A 5,572-nucleotide genomic window follows, 5' to 3' on the forward strand; every position below is an offset into this window, starting at 1 on the left:
CATGCGCGCGACCCGTGTTACGACCCCCCCACCACCACACCCCCCCCACCACTCCCCCCACCACCACACCCACCACTCCCCCCACCACCACACCCACCACCCCCCCACCACCCCCACCACCCACCACTACATCCACCACCACACCCACCACTCCCCCCACCACACCCACCACCCCCCCCACCACACCCACCACTCCCACCACAACACCCTCCACCCCCCCACCACTACACCCTCCACCCCCCCACCACCACACCCTCCACCCCACCACCACCACACCCACCACCCCCCCACCATACCCACAGACATAGGGTCATTGGGTTGGTGGTTGTGTGGAGAGGGCGTGAGACGACACGGGCGATGGGATAATCGGACGAGGCGGAGACCGCGAACAGTCGAGCGTGTAAGCCGCGTGAAAGAAAGAAAAAAGATGAAGGCGCAGGCCCTGCAATTGTTCGTCTCACGCCGACCGCTGCCGGTGGTCGGCCGGGGTGCAGTTAGTCGCGAGAACGTCGCAAGCTCGACCAGGATCGAAGGAGTTCGAGACGCAGTCCCGGTGCGTTCATAGTGGTGCGTACGGAGGCGTCTCCTTGGGTACACGGCGACTGGCCAGGGCCCCGCGCTTTGGGGGGCGGTGGGGGTGAGGGGACCTTGGTGGAGGCCCACTGTGGAGTTTGCCCCGAGCCGCCTTGAACCCCCCCCTCTCCCGACCCTATGGACGGCCCTCGGCGCACAAAGAACGAAAACGCATTCCTCGATGACAATGACCTTTTAAAAAAAAAAAGAGACCATTCTTAAGAATAATAAAACGTGCGATAATGTGTTCGCCCCTTGCCCCCCCGCGCACCTCCCGATTAGCACGGCTGGCTACGTACGGTGCGAAAGAAGTTCGACACACGTACGCAAACACACGTGGCCAAAAACAACGAATGTGTTGATGGCGCGTCACTGCCGGCGCGTTATTGACACGCCTTAAATAAGAATGGGGTGATCGTAATGTGCCCCACGTTCCGATGTTTTCATTTCGCCCAACCACCCCCCCCCTCTTTCTTTTCACTTCCATTAATGTAGCGGCCCCTCGTGGCTGGCTGGAGGCTCACGCCTACCCGTTGTAAGCGGCGAACATAATTCACGCGGGTAATTGTTGAGTGCGCCGTGGTGTGACGATAGCAATCGGTGTGGCGGTGAGCGCGCTGCGCTACGGACCGAGTTCCAAATCCCGCTCGCTACCCACAACAGTGGCGAATATTTTGAGCGTGATCCGGGGCATCCCCTAGGTCTACTCAGCCTCAGACGGGTACTAGGTGTGGTGCGTAAACTAAATTGTTTTTTTTGTTGTTAAACGTTACCAGGTAATTCTAGATTTGAAGCTTTCGTGACTGCAAGGATTCATACTCTTAGTTTTTTCGGTAAAGTCACAGCAAATCTGACTGTGACGGTCCCACCTGATGACGGACACTTGTGTTGCCTCCGAAACGTCGTGATTTTTATTTTTTTATTTTTTTATTAATTTTAATTTCATTTTTTACGTTACCAGGTAAGACACGCCGAGTTGTATATAGTTCCTTTTCAGTAGCGACCTGGTCACAAAATTACATCTCAACGATGTGGCTTATCGCGTGGGGAATGATCACAGCCAAGTACTCTGAAAACGCGTGATTCAAAAAATGTGGAGGGGAAAGAAACGGAGGCCCCGGAGAAAAATCCACGCGACCACGGGGAGAGAAGCGTGCACACTCCAAACATACAGCAGCAGGCGTCAGGGTCGGAGTCGAACCCACGATCTCCTGTATACCAGGCGAGGGGGTTAACATCTCCTAGCGACCGTGGTGATGATGATGAGAGAGATACACACAAACTCCAAATATAAAGCAGATCGAACCCACGTCTTCCTGTTTAACACGTAGGCTATCGCGACCAATATCCTAACCGCGATCTAACTAAAAATATCTGTACCACGACCTCCTGCATACCAGGCGAGGAAGTTAACATCTCGGGCGTGGTGCTGGCCACCTCCTCGTGTGCCGTGCCGGCCTTCTTAGGGTGCTACTCGCTAAACGGCACTTGCCCCAAAAGTATGTTAAGCCTATACGGGAGGGGGGGATCTTTTGTCTTTATGCAGGCGCAGCCTCGCTTTGGAGATTCCTCACATTCCATGAGCGGTCTTTCCTGTTCTCTCGGTTGCAACGAGCAGCTGTGCCCACCTCTAAGCAGATCTCCGAGCAGATAATTAAACAAAGCAACGTCTCAGTAGTGGTCACCCGTCTGAACTTCTCTTTTCTGGTCAATGCGCAAATGGGTACCCGGTTCGTGTCACACGTGGCAGGCTGTCGCGATCAATGTCATCCATAACGGAGGTTTATTTGGGGTTAGATCGCGTAATTAAAACAATGTGTCGTTAAAACCCACCACCACCCGACACAGCCAACTAGCAAGGGTTGTCACGTAAACAGAACGTGGCCAATTCGTTACTAGTGTAGTAACGCTTATGACTCGTTGACACCGGAGTTGGAGGCACACTTGTTTATTTGAATACCAACTTTGTGACATACACAATTGAGGGGGTATCGGCCCCCTCACCCGTCTATCTGAGGACACACCTCTAGGCTAACCTTAGCCTGCCTCTGAGTCCTCCACTAATGGGCTAGGGGAGGCTATCTTGGCCCGACACTGGTCAGTCGGGCCCGGTACCCAGAGTCCAGACCAGCACTGGCTCTGGCTCTGGTACCACGCCACTGGCTCGAGCCTGCGCGGTCCTGATAAGGACGGCGTACCAGGGGGAGTCCAGGGCTCTATCTCAGACGTCTTCCGCCTCCTCTTCTTTAGCTAAACATCACTCCCGAGCCCCCCGATACATTCCCCTTTTATACACCCCCCTCCCTGAGGGGTGGGGCCCCGGGGGATCGTAACGTCCGAAGCGCGGACGTCGTAGAGGGCACCTGCCCGTGCACTGACGTAGCCCCGCCCACTGTGCTTGTTTACCATAGGCTGCCATGCATAACGGGCTCTCTGTAACAGCCCTACATCACTCCCCCCCACATAGCATGCAGCCGTCCCGGCTGCCAACATACAAAATTTGACAATAAAGGTGCCTTCACCCCCTGACGTGTGCCTCACTATTTTTGAACCATAACAGGAACCAGAACAAGACACAACAACAAGATGAGAAACAACCCGTCGCACCCCCCCGAATAAATACGAATTCCGTAAAAAAAACAGCTTATATACAACCAGCAGGGAACCCACCCCGCACACACAACAAACGGTGAACCCAACATATGTACATCCGAGGAGCGGGAAACACACCATCCACACAACAGCCAATAAACACAACAGCTATGTACACATTTTCCGGCCTCACAACAGTTTGCGCATTTTAGCGCGCGTCCTTGCAGCGGGCCCCTCACACGGGGTAACCCCGCGTGGCGGACCATCAGGTGGCGACTGTCCGTCTTGAGGTGAGCATTCCTCTGACTCCGCGTGACCCTCGGTATCCGCAGGAGGGGTGATCGGGCGTGAGCCCGTCACTCCTGATGCTCCTGAAGGTGGCACAGCCGGCAAGGCATTAGGTGAGAGCGACAGAGACGGACCCAGCAAGTCGGCCGACCCCCCACACGTTTGGCCACGCGCGTGTGAAGTGGGGTTGTGTACCGCAGCGAAGGGTTTTAATCTGGAGGGGTGCACGAACCATCGCCGCTTCCCCCACTTGATGCGCACGCACTGCGGACGTAACACCTCCACCACTTCCACAGGGCCCCGCCACGGCCGCACAAGTTTAGAGGAGGTTGCCAGTGGCACCTGGGGGCAGTGCAACCATGCCTTGTCCCCCGGCTTCCACTGCAGCATGTGCGCTCGACTCAATCTGAGGCGCTCATTTGCCTTCTGACGGAGGTCAGAGTTTTGCATTGCAGCATCCCGTGCCTCGGTCAATTTGTCCAGATTAAATTTAACGTGGTCAGCCAGATTAGTTTTTCCCTGCGGCACGGGGATCCGCAACTGGGCACGAACAGGCGGGTCTGGTTCTCGGCCGTACATGAGGTAAAAGGGAGAAAACCCCGTAGCCGCATGGGGTGCCATCCGGTACGCCGCCAAGACCCCCTGAATTTGTAGGTCCCAATCCGTTTGCGAGTCCGAAACTTGTTGTGATAACATGGACGAGATGGTGCGATGCAAACGTTCGACCATCCCGTCAGTTTGTGGGTGATATGGGGAGGTCCGAATTTTCTTTGTGCCCAGGAGATTGCAGACTTGTCTGAGTAGTTTACCGGAAAAATTTCTGCCCTGGTCGGTCAGCAGCCTCTCCGGAGCACCTTTGTCCAGGACATAACCCTGAACAAAGGCCTCCACGATGGCTGCTGCCGACTGGTTGGCCAAAGGCCAGGCCATAGGCCAGCGTGTAAAATACTCGACACCCGTCAACAAATATCTATTCCCTCTGGGGGTGGCGGGGAATGGTCCCAAAATGTCCAGAGCGACCAGCTCGTTTATCCTGGACACTTTGATCGATTGCAAGGGCGGGTTAGACTCCCGTGCCGGCGGTTTGCGTTGTGCACATTGAGGGCACGATCCCAACAAATCCCCCACATCCCTCGTCATGCCAGGCCAGTAAAAATCAAGTTGCAGCAAGGCGAGAGTCTTTTGGGTCCCCAGGTGTAGGAGGCGCTCATGAGCGGCCCATACCACCCTACCCCGCAACCCAGTAGGGACAACCAGCCGATGTCGACGTGACTTCCCGTCCCAATGCATTAGCAGACCTTGGCACATTTCCCATGCGTCGGAACCACCTCTTTTTCCCCCCGCCGCACCGCCAACGCGACGTCGCCACCCGAGGAGGGAGACATCCTCCATCTGGAGGCGCCCCCATTCAATGACGGGCAACCCCAACAGGGAATCTTTGCCCTGTTGTTCGATCGAATTAGGAACCATTGCATCGTCGTCGTTGGCGGCCGCCAAGACAGGTACCGATGTGTCCCCTGGAGGCCTGCAACGTCCAGACCCCAGGAGGCATGCACACTCGGAGGTGGTTGGCAAGCGTGACAGAGCGTCCGCGTTGGTGTGGCGAACGCCCTTACGGTATGTGGTTTGGAAATCGTAATCCTGGAGGACCTCCAACCATCGGGACAATTGTCCCGATGGCTGTTGAACCCTCAGGGCGTACTGCAGTGCCGCATGATCTGTGCGGACGGTGAAATGCCGACCGTACAGATATGGGCGATACTGTTGGACGAAATGGACAATTGCCAACAGTTCCCTACGGGTGACACAATACCGTTGCTCCGCTGGAGACAACACCCGACTGCCGTACGCAACCACATGTTCCACGCCGTCAACCACCTGGGAGAGCACGCCCCCAATACCCGTGTTGCTCGCATCGGTGTCGAGCAAGAACGGTTTTGAAAAATCAGGGTAAATCAGGGGAGGAGCGTTTACCAAAGCATCCCGAAGGGAGCAAAAAGCAGCCTCCTCCTCCTGACCCCAGCAAAACCGAACCCCTTTAGATGTTAAAGCATGTAGGGGTTTGGCGATAGTCGCAAAATTAGCGACGAAGCGTCTATAATACGACGCAAACCCAATA

This window comes from Lampetra planeri, chromosome 63, assembly GCF_965212315.1.
Source record: "Lampetra planeri chromosome 63, kcLamPlan1.2.h2, whole genome shotgun sequence".
In the NCBI taxonomy this organism is placed as follows: domain Eukaryota; kingdom Metazoa; phylum Chordata; class Hyperoartia; order Petromyzontiformes; family Petromyzontidae; genus Lampetra; species Lampetra planeri.